The sequence below is a fragment of the Rhinopithecus roxellana genome, chromosome 12 (genome assembly GCF_007565055.1).
Source record: "Rhinopithecus roxellana isolate Shanxi Qingling chromosome 12, ASM756505v1, whole genome shotgun sequence".
NCBI lineage: Eukaryota > Metazoa > Chordata > Mammalia > Primates > Cercopithecidae > Rhinopithecus > Rhinopithecus roxellana.
In genome coordinates this window covers 51,031,128-51,048,174 of record NC_044560.1, presented here as the reverse complement: position 1 = coordinate 51,048,174, position 17,047 = coordinate 51,031,128, and the positions used below count along the sequence as shown (strand labels likewise).

The following is a 17,047-nucleotide window of genomic DNA, read 5'->3' as shown; positions in this document are numbered from 1 at the left end:
CTCTATTAGAGCCCTTACCATGATGGGCTACAATCCTTGTATAGATCTGCTATTCAAGGACAACAAGTATGCTGCACACAGCTTTTTATTTCTAGCATCGAGCAACTGCCAATAAAACTAGTTACTGTACATATGAAAAGTTTACATACAAAAAGTGATGATTGGGCCAGGCATAGTGGCTCACACCTGTAATCCCAGCACTTTGGGAAGCCGAGGCAAGCAGGTCACCATAGGTCAGGAGTTTGAGACCAGCCTGGCCAACATGATGAAACCATATCTCTACTAAAAATACAAAAATTACAGGGGTGACCTGTAATCCCAGCTACATGGGAGGCTGAGGCACAAGAATCACTTGAACCTGGGAGGTAGAGGCTGCAGTGAGCTGAAATTGTGCCACTGCACTCCAGCCTGGGCAGCAGAGTGAGCCTCCATCTCTAAATAAATAAATAAATAAATAAAGATTATACTTCTAACAGAAGGGTCTCAATGGGGATGTGTTCAACAGATGGCTGGACCTATGGGGATGTGAATGATACACTCAGGGTCTGAAATTATTAGCACCTAGAAAAGAACCTGGCACACATAAGATGCTCAATAAGTACACTTTCACTGATTAAAAGGATGCCGCCATGATGATCATGACCTATGCAGATATCTGATGAGACTCCCACTCAGCTGAAACCCAAGCATCTTTGGAAAGTGTTCACTGGTATTGCTAGTGGTGTCTCTCAGAAATGAGAAGATGCAATGAAGGGCTTTGTTTAAGCCAAAGAAAGAAGTTGGTAAGAGTATAGAAGAAGTGAGACACTTGGAAGTAAAGTAACTATGTGATATGGCAGTTTGAACTAATTTGAGGCCGGGCGCGGTGGCTGAAGCCTGTAATCCCAGCACTTTGGGAGGCCGAGAAGGGCGGATCACGAGGTCAGGAGATCGAGACCATCCTGGCTAACACGGTGAAACCCCGTCTCTACTAAAAAATACAAAAAACTAGCCGGGCGAGGTGGCAGGCGCCTATAGTCCCAGCTACTCAGGAGGCTGAGGCAGGAGAATGGCATAAACCCAGGAGGTGGAGCATGCAGTGAGCCGAGATCCGGCCACTGCACTCCAGCCTGGGTGACAGAGAGAGACTCCGTCTCAAAAAGAAAAAAAAAAGAAATAATTTGAGAGAAACGAAAAAGGCAAATGGGCATTGTTAGACAAGGAAAAACTCACTTCCCAAAGTTCTGAGAAAAAGTGCTAGGTTGATTTTTTAATATGGCAAAAGAGGATTAACCATCAAAAGTGAAAGGAAGTAATCTCTGAATGTCTAAATGATACAGGCATCTGGAGACGATTCTGAAGACAATGCACATGTATGAAGAATAATAGAGTGAGTAGAGATGATGGTAATGCTGCTGATGATGATGGGGATGGGGATGATAGCTAAGACTTACAAAGAACTTTCTGTGTGCCAGGCCCTGCTATAGATACTTTACATGTAAGAACTCATTTTATCCTTGTAACAACTCTATGAGACAGGTACTATTATTACCTCTGTTTTACAGATGATGAATCTGAGCTATACACAGTAAGCAGTTTGTCAATGGTCACACAGTTAGAAAGTTGCCACAAGTGGAAAATATAAGATGGATATAGGCAGGAGTTATCCATTCAACCATCTACCATTTACTAAGTACTAGCTGTGCATCAGGTACTATGTTAGAGGTTAGGCTTAGGCTTTATAGAGAAATGTTTACGATGTGACAAAGTGAAGATTGTAGTCAAAATGTAAGTATTTTTAAAGTATTGCAGTTTTATTAGTATGGAATCATAGAATGTTCATGCCAAAAACAACAACAACAAAAGACCTTAGAAGTGATCTGGTCCAAGGTTCTTATTTTTAAAATTAAAAAAGAAAAAAAGAAAACCCCTGAAGCCTAGAGAGGTGAAGTGACTCACTCACTGACACACAGCTAATAGTGAGAGAACCAGCTCAAGGTCCTAAGTCTATTAACTCTTAATCATGTTACTTTTCAAAACCCAGGCAGGCCACATGAAACATACTGTATTACTCAGGAGTTGAACCTGGGTTCCTTCTGTGGAAGTGTCAAGCTCTACCACTGACTCACCCATTTGATTCTAGTTGGCAGTTATTTCACTTGGAAGAGTTATTTTTTTAGAATCTAAGAGAACCTTAGTAATTATCTGTTCACCATCCTTCTTTAAACTATTGGGAGATTATGGCTCTATATGATAAAATAACATGCCCTAGCTTTCTTAGTAGGTTAAAGAATGTCCATTACCATCATGAATTCAACACCTTCCTGCTTTTAATGGCAGGGAAAAGATAACTGTTTGTACAGATGAGCTGCGCCACTTTTCTTAGAGCCAGCTTATTGCAAAGTAAGGCATCCATATACAGTATTGTTCTTAGTCTGCTCCGTGATTTCCCTGAACTCTGTGATGTAAATAGATGATAATTAGTGCTCAGATTTAACAGGAAAAAAAAGGCATTCTCACTGATATTAATAACAGACACAGAACTCCACCTCCTAACTCTGCCAGGCCAGGTGCTTGTTAGGGAGTGGCTATGGGAGCCAGCAGAGTCAGCAAGCAGGGAAATATCCCCTACCACAGGTCTGGCTGACAACTGACTGAATTCATTTCAAACTCTCTTTCTTTGCTTCCAGCAACTCCTTCAAATTGGGCTCCCTGAGGTAAGAAGTCAGTGAGACAATGGCCAAAAGGCATTCTAGATGTGCTGAGATTTTACCTGATTACAAAGAAACAGAAGTTGGGGAAACAGTTCACTCCACTAACCTGAGGGGTACTTAGTCACATGGGCAACTCTTCAGGGAAATCCCACTCTCTGACATTCCAGAGTTGTGATTCCAAGTGCGGAATGCAGACTTGCCATTGGTCAGAACCCTGTGCCCGGAGCATCCCGGCCTCTCCTCTTGCTAACAACCTATTTTCCATCAGGCACTTCTGCAGGGGGTTGTCATTTGATTCCTGAAGGAAAAAGCAATGGCCTGTATAAACAAAGGCATGAGGACAGAACTTCCCTGAGCGGCCAAGATGGCTGTTCTGGTTTGTACCTTTCAGCGGGGGCTACAAAACCTAAACCTATTTCCTAACCTAGACCCCAAATTATTTGTCTCCATCAATCTGCCTGCTGACTCGTTTCTCATCTCCCTGCCTCTTGACCTTTTGCATTTACTTCCTATTAGTGATTCGCATTTGCTGCTCAGACCAAACCTTTGGAACCTTTCCTCTTGTTTGGGCTCTGTATCCCTCTGACTATATGTGTTATTATTATTGCTCTTATTAATATTTTATTTAATATATATCTTATATTGTAGATAGTTTATGTGCCAGATGCCTTTATAGGCACTTTATATTCACCAAAACCCCCATCCTTTCAACAACCTTGCAAAAATAAATCATAATATGCCCATCTTACAGATGAAAAGGCTGAGGCTTAAGAAGTTGTCAGAGCCAGAAAGTAGTAGACCAGGAGGACTTGAACCTATCTTTACCTCACTTCAAAATCTGAGAACTTTGTGCAATGCTGTCTAATTCTTATTCATTCTTTGGGTGGTTCTGCCCTTTAATTTTTCCAGACTAACTAGTTTAACTACATCCCCTGAAACCCTTTCATCTTTCCTGATAATGGGTCTCTTGGTATCTGAGATGGAATACATTTCCTGAAATCAACAGACAGATGGAAGTGAAAAAAATAAGGGAGTGAGGAACACATGGACTTCAATGTATTTCAAATATCTCTTGCACCAATATGAATACCAGGACTATACCTGGATGAAGGTAAAAGCTATTATGAGACAAAGACCTCTAGTAAGCCTCCCAGTGTTGCTAACTTCCTCTCAAGTGAAAATACTACCAGCAATAGACTTAGGTCACCTCTTGCATTTGTGTTCTGATCTTCAGAGCTTTTTCATATCCCTAATTTCATGTGGGCTCCTGAACAACACTTATTATTGTCCCCATGGTATAGATGAGGAAAATAAACCAAAGAGAGGTTAAGAGACCTCCTTAAGGACACAGTGAATTACTAATATAGGATATGGGTAACTGGATCCTGGTCCTTTGGATGCTTGGGTTTGTGTCTTTCACAAATGTAACACATAGAAAAAAATTGTATTTTCAAGGGAACTAACATTTGTTGAATGCCTACTTAATATGAAAGATTATTCTTTCCATCATATATTACATTTGAGACCCTCGTATGAAATAAGTGCTATTATTGTTCTCCATTTCCTAGGTTAGGAAATTGAGGCTCGAAGAGTTATGTAACTTGCCCAAGATCACAGTAGTCACTGAGAGTCAAGACTGCGTAGTGTGCCTGACTCCAAAGCCATTCTCTTAAGGCTCCGTCATGGCATGCTTTTAGTCTCCATCGTGTCCAAGATGCTTAAGGAATTCCGCACAGTGTTTGGAACACAAGGATGAATCCTGGTGGCTCCCGCTGGTTGCTAGGTAACGTCTGTTTGGTACAATCTGGTTCACATCATAATGGTTCTTTTGCCAACAGGAGCTGGTAATCAGGATGGCAGTGAGGCAGACACTTGCTTGCAGAAGAACAGGCCTACTTTTTTAAGAAGCCACGAAAGTATCTTTGGATGATTAGGATCTAAGGGGCCAACAGCTTTGCAATAACAGCATAAATATTGTGGGCTGGATGGACAGGCACCAAATGGGGACATTCCATCCTGCTGTGTGATGAGAAAGCTGCCACTTTTGAGGCCTTCCAAAACAAATAAACACTCTGTAGGCCAGAAGGAAAAGCCCAGGGAAGACCTATTCCAACTGGAGATGGTCAATGTCATTTCTTCAAGAAGCTGAGATCCAGCTGGTAGTGCCAGGTGGAGAGCGAGTTGGGTAGTTGACCTCAGGCATGGCAGCCTTGGTTTTTGGCCACTTCACGGGGTGACCTGTTGAGCCAACAGCAGTGGAATTCTGCAGCTGTGGACCAAGACCTAAATACTCATTCCCACTGACTCAGAGACACACTATAGCCAAGGGTGGGGGAGGCGAGAGAATAGAGAGACACAGGTGTTGGAGAAAAGTTTGTTTCAGCAACACTTGCCCATAGCTATGAGTAAGCAGGGGCTCACTGGCCACAGGGCACCTGGGCTATAAGCATGGACTTTACTCAGACAGACCTTGTCTTAGTTTATGGTACTTTCTTGCTTGCTATAACAAAGTACCATAAACTGGATGGCTTATATACAAGAGAAATGTATTTCTTACAGTTCAGGAGGCTGGAAGCCTGGGATCAGGGTGCTAGCATGGTCAGATTCTGATAAGGGCCCCTTTCTGGGTTACACATTGCAGCTAGCTCTCTAGCCTTTTCTTACAAGGGTGCTAATCCCAGTCATAAGGGCTCCACCCTCATGACCTAATTACCTGGCAAAGGCCCCGCCTCTAAATACCATCACACTGGGATTAAGATTTAAACATATGAATTCTACAAGGACAAACATTCAGTCCATTGCCAACCTGCATTCAAGGCCCTCCTTTTCCAGGCCATGTACTATTAGGGAAGCTATCTAACACCTCTGAGCTCATTTTTCTAATCTATTAAATAGAACTAATATTTACCTCTACCTCAAAGGGTCATTATGATTAAATAACAGAATAGTTTTTAAGTACTTCATACAATATTATATCATCAATAATTACTAGTATTATATAGAACATATAGTATATATGTATCATATGATATTTTATAATATGTATTATATATACTATAATATATAATATGTATTAAATATGAAGATATGCTATTGTCATTATTATCTCCTACCAAGAACCAAACCATTTTTAGGAATAGGAGAGACACGAGAAGTCCAGTATTTCTCACAAGGTAGCAATATTCTCTTCTATAACCTGCTCACATGGTTATGTTTTCTCTGCTTAAATGCTCCTAGTGATGGGAAGCTCAGCAGCTTCTATGGGTACCTATTTTATTTCATTAACTGGACTGCAATGGAAAATAATTCACTAAATTCAAACAATCTGAATCTTTAAGATTTCTACCCTTTGGCCTTACTTCTGTTCCCTAAGATTATAGAATAAAAGCAAGCTAATACTTACTGAAATCTTCCCATATGCTAAGCATGGGTCTGGGTAATTTATTCACTATTATTCATTCTGACAACAGTCTCATGAAATAGATAGTATTATCTTGATTTTGCAGATTGGTAAATTGACGAAACAGTCACCTTTCACATGTGTGGCTATGAAGTATTTCAAGTTAGAGCTTTTCTCATCATTGAACTGAAATTACATAACATTTTCAATGTTCTTGTTCTTGTTTCTAGGAATATGAAGGGAGAATGAAACAAAACTGCTCCACTCAGGGGACTTGGAAAGGAAATTGAAAAGGCAAGGCACAGGCTGGAAGAAAATATTTGAAATAGATTTATCTGACAAAGAACTTCTTTCTGGATTATCAAAATATTTTTAGATATTCTTACAACTCTAAAATAAGATAACTCCTTAAAAATGTGAATTCTACCAAAGGAGAGATAAAGATGACAAATACATTCAAAGATGCTGAAAATCACTTATTTATTATTAGGAAGTTACAAGCTAAAGCATAATGAGATACCACTACAACCTACCAAACTGACTAAAATTAATCAGAATAACCAGGTGCTGGCAAGAAACAGGGACACTGAGACTCTCATACTGCTGGAAGGAGTGTAAAATGCTAAAACTTCTTTGGAAATGAGTTCAATAACTTTTTAAAAAGTTAAAAATAGACCTATCATGCAAACCAACAATCCCACTTCCAGGTATTTATCCAAGGAAAATTACAATATATGCCCACACAAAGACTTGTGCACAAATGACCGTAGCAGCTTTGTGGTAATTGCTAAAAACTAGAAACTTTCCAAGTGTCCAACAGGTGAGTGGACAAACTCACTATAGTATATCCAGACAATTAAGTACTAAATAGCAATAAAAAGGAACTATTAATACATTTGACAATGTGGATGTAAATCATAATGACTATGCTGAGAGAAAGAACCCAAATGTTTTATACTGTATGATTCAATTTCTATAAAGTGTTAGAAAATGAAAACTAACTGGAGTGGTAGAAAGTAAACCAGTGGTTGCCTGGGTATGGGAGTTGTGTGTGTATGGGGGATGTATAAGGAGGGTTAGATCATAAAGGAACATAAGAAAACTTTGGGCTATGATGGATATATGTATTATTTTAAATGTAGTGATGGTTTCACAGGTGTATACATGTATCAAAACTCATCGAATTATATACTTCAAATATATACAGTTTATTATACATCAAATATATTCCAACAGAACTTACAAATCTTGGTGGAAACGTGATCATATAGCAAGATGGCCCTGTAGTCCAGTCAAGTTTACTGAGCAATAATTCTAATCTGTAAGCTTTGACAACTTGGGTGGTGTGAAAGTGTGTGTGTTCTACAGTGCTGGTGATGAATGCCACAGGGAATGGCTAGGCACTGCGGCCAGGGCCCATCACCCACTCTGGGAAGGCTACAGATCTCCTGCCTCAGGAACAGAGGTGTTATGGAAGCGTATTAGAAACAAGAGATCCTGGAGGTGGAGTGGGTTGCATTTAAAGAGGAGAAAAAGATTAAAATTTGCACACAAGTTTTGGATTGATGAATGACCCACTAGGGCATCACCAAAGAAAAAGAAACAGTAAGAACTGAAGTTAATATAGGACCTGGAACATAGCTCACATGTTATATAATCATCATGTATTCCTTTATTCACTCATCAAATGTGTATTGGGCTCCTACTTTATACCAGACACTATTCTAGATGCCAGAGATACAGCTCTGAACAAGAGATAAAATCCCTGCGGTCAAAGTGCTCCCATTCTAGTGGAATGAGCTGGGACATTAATACATACATGAAAACTCTACAATATCAGGAGGTGATGTGTGCTAGGAAGAAAAAGGAGAGCAGAGTAAGCAGGGGGTGGCAAGGCAGGGGCCTATTTGACATTGGGTAGTCTGTGAAAGGTCCTCTGAAGAGCAATTTGAATAGGAACCTGAGTGAATCAAGCATGTGCCATGTGGATGTTGGGGAAGATGACTCCCTTCTGGAGAAGAAATGCAAGGCCTATTAGGAAACAGGGGTAGTGGTGGGAGTCTAAAGTAAGTCCTTTCATAATGGTGCAGTGATAACAATAACATAACTTCTTCATCTTATTAAACTTTCTCTATGCACCATGATCTTGACTATGAGCTTTAATGCTTAGAGCAACCTCATAAGACAAGTGCTAGTGTCATTCTCATTTTATAGCTAAAGAAATTGAGACAAACTACGTAAGTTACTGAAAAATCACAGCGAATAATTAGCTGAGGAAGAGCCTCAAATCTACCAGAACTATTTGACTTTTGATCCTGAGCTCATGCGTATCCAGTGAGGGTGCATGGGTTTGTGAAGACTCCAGCAGTATGATTGCGGGTAAGTTACTTAACCTCACCATTTGTGCACTGTATCTAATTCCTTCCTTATTTTTAAAATAATTTTTATTTATTTATTTATTTTTATTATAGGCACAAGGTCTCACTATGTTGCCCAGGCTGGTTTTGAACTCCTGGGCTCAAGTGATCCTCCTGCCTCAGCATCCCAAAATGCTGGGATTACAGGCATGAACCACTCTACCCAACCCCTCCTTGTTTATTCGTAATGAAACAATGTTTTGTAAACCATGAACATAGTATATAAAGATATATTTAGAATACCAAAGAAGTCCCTGTAATAGATATCCTAATGCTAGCTACCGTAACAAATAAACCTCAGTATGACAGCAGTTTAACCCTGTAGAAGTTTACTTCTTGTTCACAAATAAATCCCGTGCCCATGGAGGTGTGTGCCAAATGGTGACTCAGGGAACCAGGCAGGCTCCTTTCACCTTGTGGCTTGGTCATCACCTAGGGGCTCACAGATGTCTCCTTTCAGGGAGTAGAAATGTAAAAAGAACCCAGAAAAGTCATATCTGCCTCTTCAAAATCCCAGCCTTGGAACAACACATGTCACATCCATTCACATTCCTTGGCAAGAAATAAACATGTGCGTGTACTTGGGAAACAAGGGAGGAGCCAGAAAAGGCAGTCCTTGTTGAGATAGCTGCCCCTAGGGACAACCGCACTTTATAGAATGAAGACCACAACTTTTTGGTGGATAATTAGCTATTTCTGGCATAGCCCCTCCCTCTCTTGCTTAAGATCCATATGATGAAATTTAACACAGCCCACTGGGCCCTAAATATGTTGGTCTCCCTGACCCACACACCCAACTTCAGATCATGCCATTCTTCTTGGTGTCAACATTCCAGCAACATTGGCCTTTATGTCTCAAACATGGTGTGTGCTTCAGGTTCACTGGGCATGATAAACTCTCCCACTTCTTCATTATTGGTTCTCTCCTCTTCCCCCAAGGCTGCACTTGTCCCTCTTGTTCTAAATGCTCATCATCACCTCACTATCCCCATCTGCTCACCGCCATACTCTCAGGAAATCTCAACACATTTGTAATTATTTGTTCAGTATTTTTAAAGCACAAGTTAGAGTTTAGACTGTGTGAATTCAAAGTATAGACCTACTACCTACTGGCTGTATAAACTTGGCCAGGTTATTTAAACTTTCTTATTCCTTATGGGCTGCTATAACAAAATGCCATACACTGGGTGACTTGTAAACAGCAGAATATTTTTTATAATTCTGGGGTCTGGAAAATCCAAAATTAAGGTGCCAGCAGATTTGATGTTTGGTGATAGCCAGCTTTCTGATTCAAAGATGGTGCCTTCTAGTTGTGTCCTCACATGGTGGAGGGAGCCAGCTAGATCCCTGTGGTCTCTTTTATAGGGGCATTGATCCCATTCATGAGAGCAGAGGATTTCAACACATGAATTTTGTGGGGACACAACCTTTTCTTGCCACTATTTCTTCATTTATAAAATATGGATAATTATGACTCATTCTTCATTGATTATGAAGACTAAATACAATAATGTACACAAAATAATTAGTATAGTATTAGCTGTACATTAATGCCAAAAACCACAATTACTTTTGCACCAACCTAATAGCAGCTGTCACTGTTGTTACTGTTATCGTTCCTCTTCATAGGTACAGGGTGAACTCCCAGACCACCTCTCCTATTCACTTACATCCCCAGAACTTAGCACGATGTCTGACCATAGTGGATTTTCAATAAATAACTATGGGGTAAATTAATGCTCTCTGTTTTCTCTTGTGTGGTGGGTTTTCTTAAAGACCATGTATCTGTAGTTTGTCATTCTTTGTGTGCTGGTTCATGTTCTTCTATGGAGACAGAATTTCAGTACAGCACCTTACTGAAGAGTACAATTCTAGAGCAGGACTGTGGGTCTCAGCATAGTGTTTTCCAGCCATCTAACCTAGAGGAAGTTACTTTTCTTTTTGACACCTCAGTTGCCCTGACTGTAAATGGAGATGATTCGGGCATGCCTTAGAGAGCTCTTATGAGGGCAGCACAGTGTCTGCACAGAGGAAGCACTCCACAAATGACAGGTGTTATTTTTTTAAAGATTAGTTTTGAAGGCTTTCTTTTAATAGCAGAAAATGAGCACAGGATTGTGTTTAACATGCTGTGCCCTTCCTTCTTTCCCTTGAATGGACTTTAAAGCCATCATATTTATGAATTCCCTGGGCCTAATGTCCGCTTGAAAGAAGGTATCTGAGAGCAGGTGAAAGCTCCTAGGCCAAGTTTATCTGAGGTCATGAAATAGCACTGGACATGGTCACTACCTATTTCCTCTTGGACTCTCTCAGCCTTTGCCTTTCTGTTGGATGTCAGGCAGAGGCATGGGGGCACTAATGCAGGAATCACCATGCCTACTCAGAAAGAAGGCATTTACCTAATTGCAAAGGAACACATCCTGCCTGCAGACAATAAATGGTGTGTGATGCTTCCATGAAGTGAGATGGATGGAGCTCTCCATTGCTAACTGGCCCGTAACCACCATCATTAATCACACACGGCACACCCATTGCCAGTAATGGACTTTACCCCGGAAAACTCCAACTCGTGGTACCAACAGGTTAAAGGGAAGGCCTCGCCTCTTATGGAAATATGGGTCTCCCTTTGGGATTAACCCTGGCGTTTGCCACCCCTCATTCACTGAAAAGCCCTTTTAATAGATTTTTCTTCCTATTCCCTCCAATATGTCAAGAACTCACTTGCCAGCCGCTGCCTGGACCCAGAGACATTGCCTGAACTGTATGAATTGCTAAGAAGCTGCTAGTCTACAAGGAATTTCCCTTTTCTTCTTCTCTTAATAGACAAAAAGGTAACTAAACTGCAACATCAGATCCTCATTTTTTGCCACAGCCCACATCTCTGCAGCCAGATCTGGGTGGGAGAACGAAACGACATCATCATCTGCAATTCGCTGAGTGCTTGCTTTGTGCTAGGTGTGGCCACATTAATAATTCACAATAATAATTCACAATTAATCTGAATCATTCCAGGGCTCTCCATTTTTCTAGATAAAGACACTGAGGTTCAGAGAGGTTAAGTGAATGGCTTGCCCAAGTTTGCACAGGTAAGGACAGAGGTGATAGCCAAACAAGCACGCCAGATTGCAAATCAAGTGCCCTTTCTGTGATGCTGCAGAGTGCCCTGGTCATTATCTTTTCTTCCTTGGACTGGCATCTGGAGTCATAGCCACAAATGAATCCCTGTTTTCCTCTTAACCAGCATTAGAAAAGCAGAATGGCACCCACTGTGCTGGAGATAACCATGAAAAGTGGACTTGCATTTTCAAATGCAGTTAAGTTCCACTGCATACTCACTAGCTAGGTCCAGTAAATACTGTTTAACTGAGTAGCTAGGCTCCGGCCCAGCTCTGGTACACTGAAATACTCAGGATGAGAGGGCTAGGCATGGTTCAGTCTATTTACTTTTCATGGGAGAACCAAGTGATTAGGTAATTTGTAATAAATTCCTCAGCTGTGCAGAATTTCTGCAGAGGCACTATTAATTTGACTAATAAGGAAGAAGCCATCTGACATTTCCTTTTGGTGGGCCGTATATTCTCATAAGCGCTGTGTGCTTTTGAACCAGGGGTGGTAGAAGAGCATTTTCAGGGTGTCCCAGGCCTGTAACAAAATTGCTCAAGCAACTAGACCGATTTCTTTTGTGCTAGGAGGTCATTTGCAATGGAAAGATTTTCCTGCTGTCACTTCTGCTATTTTGGTTGCCAGAGGCCATCTGATCTGAAAAAGGCATGGGCACAGTTTTCAGTCTGGCTTACAAAATTCCCCATGAGCCGGCCTGGTCTTGTCATTCCATTCGAGTTACTAACCTTTTAGGACAGACAATTATGTGGTGTGGAGAACTGTCCTGTGTATTTTAGGATATTTTACAGCACAAACAAAACTATCTCTAGACATTTCCAAAGGTCAGCTGGGGGGCAAAATTGCCCCCAGTTGAGAACCACTGCAGCAGAGTATTGAGTTCCTTGAGGATGTGGACTCTGTATTGTTCTCAGTGTTATTCCCAGAGGCTATCACTGTGCCTGACACATAGTAGGTATTTTATGCCCTTTGAATGAATGTAGCATAGAGCCCAGGCTCATGTTCTGCTAGGCTTCCTCTACACAACACATTCTTCCTTATTGGTGCCCAGTGATTTCCTTTCTTGCCTCTGTGTCTTGACTCTTCCACCGAAACTGTTTTTCTTCTTCCATCTTCATGTATTCAGAAGGCATCTTGATGCCTTCAAGATTTTTTTCCTTCAAGGTTCTGTTCAAACACGGTCTTAACCAAAGCCATCCCTGGTCACCCAGATGGAATACCTCTCATTATCCCCTGGCCTCCCTAAGGCTTGTTATCTCTGTTTCTTTTATGATATCCAACTCTTTCTGGGCAAGGTAATATAATCTAGTAGATAAGAGATCAGATTCTGAATTGGAATTACAGTTCCATCCTTTACTGCCAGTAAAACTAAGGAAAAGTGACTTATCCTTCCTCTCTGAGAGTATTTCCTCATGGGTAAAATGCAGGTAACAACAATTACCTGCAGGGATTAAATGAGATTATGTATTTAATGGCCATGGCTAAGTTCCTGGCATGTAGGAAGGAGTAGCTGTTATTATTATTCTCACTTTGGAATGGAAGTTTCCTACAGACAAAATCAAGTTAATGTTCATCCTTGTATCTCCAGTTTCAGGGTCAATGACTGATAAATAGAAGATACTCAATAACTCTATTCATGCACAAACAAAGTTGACACTTCAAGCTGGAAAATTCTCCAGGACAGTAGAGTCATGGACTCTTTCTGTGCAAGAGGAGAAGAAGCCTACTCTGAGCTCCTCATTTTACATAAGGAAAAAATGAAGGCCAGAGGGTAAAAATGGCTTGTCCACAACCACACAAGGTAATAGAAGTCAAAATCACGTGCCAACTAGGCCTGCTACCCTCCTCACCACCACAGATCACACTCCTTAGAAGTCCAGTGGAGCCTCCCTCTTTCCTGTTTGCAAAGTGGTGACAAGAGAAACTTGCTTCAGCATGTGGGAAAGCTAATTAGAGCTAATTTATTACTTCTCTCTGAACTAGGATGCTGGGTAGAATCTGTTGGAGGTCTGTGCTGCAAAGAGAAATGCTCTTGATTATATTTACACATCTGATTTGAGAAGTACATGGAAACCTAATCATAACTATCATAACATGCTCACTGGCTCTCAGTATACTTATCCTGGCTGCATGAGAAGTTTTCCAAGGTGCAGCTTAGGCTACATCTCTTTCAATGAAGTTCTTCCCAGAATATGTTCTGTGGGATTCAAACCCCTTATGAAGCTGTCTGGAGGACTGGACAATGTATTGGAGTCAGGAAAATTGGATGAGTTTTGGAAAAATACCCTCTCTGAGCCTCTGTTTCCTCCTCTGTATAATGGGGGCAATCATACCTACCTTGCAAGTTTGATATGAGGATGAAATGTACAATACCTAAGTGGCATATGCAAGGCCAGGTACATACAGGAGGCATACATTAAATATTAGGCCCCTCAGTAAATGTTAGCCTAGACCTATGTGTATGTCTAGGTGTTTGCTGTGGAAAACTCTGGTGCTTCCTGTGAGTGCCAACACATCTTCAGTCTCATTCTAGGCTCTGCACTTGGGGCTGGATAGAGTTATGGGGCCAGCATAATGGGGAGATGGCTGGAGTACAACTGAGAAGCCATTTTATTGGAGAATGATGGAGGAAGCATTGTGATATGATGGGTGGAAAGACAATGGACTTAGGCATTACATAGACTTGTATTGGAATCTCAGCTCTAGCACTTTCCACTACAGGATCTTGGAAAATTCGCTTAACCTCTCTGAGCTTAGTTTTCTCATCTGTAATATGGGCAGGAGTAATGAACTCACATAGCTGTTGTGAAAAATGAATTTATATTATGCATATAAGAATGCACAGTACATAGTAAGAGCAAAATAACTAAGCATGATGAGGGAGAGGCTGGTCCCAGACTCTGCTAGGCGTACAGCATATACTCAGTAAATGTGCTAAATGAGTAAATAATTTGGACAAAATTTACTATAATCCGGAATGAATGGGGAACAGAAAAAGGACACTGGACTAGGAGACAGAACCATATCAGTTTGTATCCCAATTGGACAATTAGACAAACTCACATCTTGCCAAGTCTCAATTTTCTCATCTGTAAAAGAGGGTGATCCTAATAAAGATGAAAGAGTTGACACTGGCAAAGAGAATTTATCAGTTGCAAAGCAGACTCTCATGATATTTGAAAAGCATTTAGTATAGCACCCCAAAACAGTACACCATTCAATAAATGGCTGACAAGAGCTTTAACAGACAATCATAAAGCACCTAAAAGTGCCAGCAATGGGCTTTCCTTGTCAATGAGATATACCAGGATCCCTGCCTCTTTGGAGGAGCAACACCAATATCACCCTCCTCTCCTTCAAGACCAATGAAGGGACTGGAAAGATAAGGGTGTGTATTCTCCATCTAACATCTGATGACAGAAATGTCATCTGTGGGAAGTATACACCTTTGTGTGTAGGGTGGTCTATGTTTTAAATGCCCTCATTTGCTCTTCATTTTAAGATTTTATTTCATCTTATAGTTTTTTATATTTTGTTTTTTGTCACTTTTCACCCTTTTTTTGTTGCCACAGCACCTGTCTGTAGAATCAGTTTTATCTCTCAAGCATTCTTCCGGTTTCTTGTGGCCTTAGAAAGCATTGACTATGCTTGGTTAGAATTTTGTAGAAAATGAGAAACAGATTCTGAGTGGAGGCCTGAGGGTTCTTCTGTGAGTAGAATATATGAATGTTGATGGGTGAAATTGCTGAGAGCTCCTTTGCCTGCATTCCATGCATTGACCCTGACCTAGATCCACAGCCCAAATTATGTCTTCTGATGTTGTGGGAATCTGCTCCCTCGTGGCCCCTGGTGAGCCACACCTCCTGCCTTTACACCTATGCTTAGTACCTTCCACAGCCCCTGAGTCCTGGCTGGCCCTGTGGGTCTCACCAATGGAATGTGTTGGAAGAGTTGTTGTGCTAGTTCTGGGTCAAAGCCTTCAGAAGGCTTAGTGCGTCAAAAATATATTACTCATTGCTTCTCACAACATTCCCCTGAAATAGATATAGCTATCTAAGAGGTAATAATAGTTTCATGGGTATCAGGTGCTGTTTTAAATCCTTCAAGTGAATTGATTTATTTAATTATCACATCAATCATATGAGGCAAATGTTATTACTGTATTGTACCCATTTTACAAATGGGAAAACTGAAGCACAGAGAAATTATCTTTCCGAAGATCACACAGCTAGTAAGCTTAGTGCTGGGTTGTTTAAACCAGGTCATCAGATTGTAGAACCCGCAGATCAATCACTATGCTAAACTTCAGAGAGGTTAAGTGTCTTGCTCAAGGTCACACAGAAACCATTGCAAAGCTGGGATCCAAATAGGTTTTACGGACTCCACATCTAACCCTTCTAGCTTACAAGCATCTAAAAGACAGTTTTACTCTAGGTTTGTCAATAGCTTCATCTAAGCACAAAGACAACTTCTATAAAAAAATGAAAATATGCAGCTTGCAACCAGTGGCCTTTTTTATCAGAATTTTATGGAATCCTTCTGTGGTTTCCTTTTCCATATTCAGAAACGGAATTACATAACTTAGGTTATGTATGGGTATGTGTGTATAAAAGTATGTACACTATAGGAGTGACAGCTCTCCTAGATTACTTCCTTTCTCTGTGCTCAAGGTATAAGTTCATTTGTTCATTCAATAGACACCAAAGTGTAGGGTGTCCAGTCAGACGCTGCTATTTAGGGGACTGTGACTTGGAGCAGGTATTGCATAGTTTCTAAGCCTTGGCTTCCTCATCTGTAAAATGGAGTTAACAATAGTATATATCATAATCTATATCAAAAGATTCTTATGATAAAATGAAATAAATGAAATGCTTATCAGAATACCAAATGCAGACGGCAATCAAATACTTTAAAAGTTATTATTATTAATAGTTAAATAATATAAGTCTAGCACTCCTATGATCTGAATGTATATGTTTCCCCAAAACTCATATGTTAAAACCTAATTTCCAATGTGATGGTATTAAAAGGCAGGGACTCTGGGACATAATTAGCTCATGGGAGTGGAGCCCTTATGAATAGAATTAGTGCCCTTATAAGAAGAGGCCCCAAAGAGACCCCTCATCCCTTCTCCCATGTGAAGACACAGTGAGAGGTATATCTATGAACCAGGAAGTAGACACTCATCAGACACCAAATCTGCTGAAGCCTTGATCTTGGAATTCCCAGCCTTTAGAACTGTGAGAAATAAATTTTTGTTCTTTATAAGCTATTAAGTTTTGGTATTTTGTTACAGCAACTCAAATGGACTAAGATAGCTACCTACTGGTCACTGTGCTTGGTTCTCCGAATGCAGCAAGAAATAGGGCCCATTCCTCATCTTCAAGGGGTCAATAGTCCCCACTGGGAGAACAACA

The 17,047-nt window shown here is 40.7% G+C and overlaps 1 protein-coding gene and 1 long non-coding RNA gene across 3 annotated transcripts in view; one reads left to right on the top strand and one right to left on the bottom strand.

Moving 5' to 3' along the window:
- The window catches only part of DAB1 (DAB adaptor protein 1), a 1,267,144-nt gene that overhangs the window by 872,547 nt on the left and 377,550 nt on the right, over window positions 1-17,047 (bottom strand). The window lies entirely within an intron of this gene.
- Window positions 4,524-6,855, top strand: LOC104664273. Its single transcript, XR_748243.2, has 2 exons — window positions 4,524-4,815; window positions 6,324-6,855. It is a non-coding gene; the product is annotated as an uncharacterized LOC104664273 (long non-coding RNA).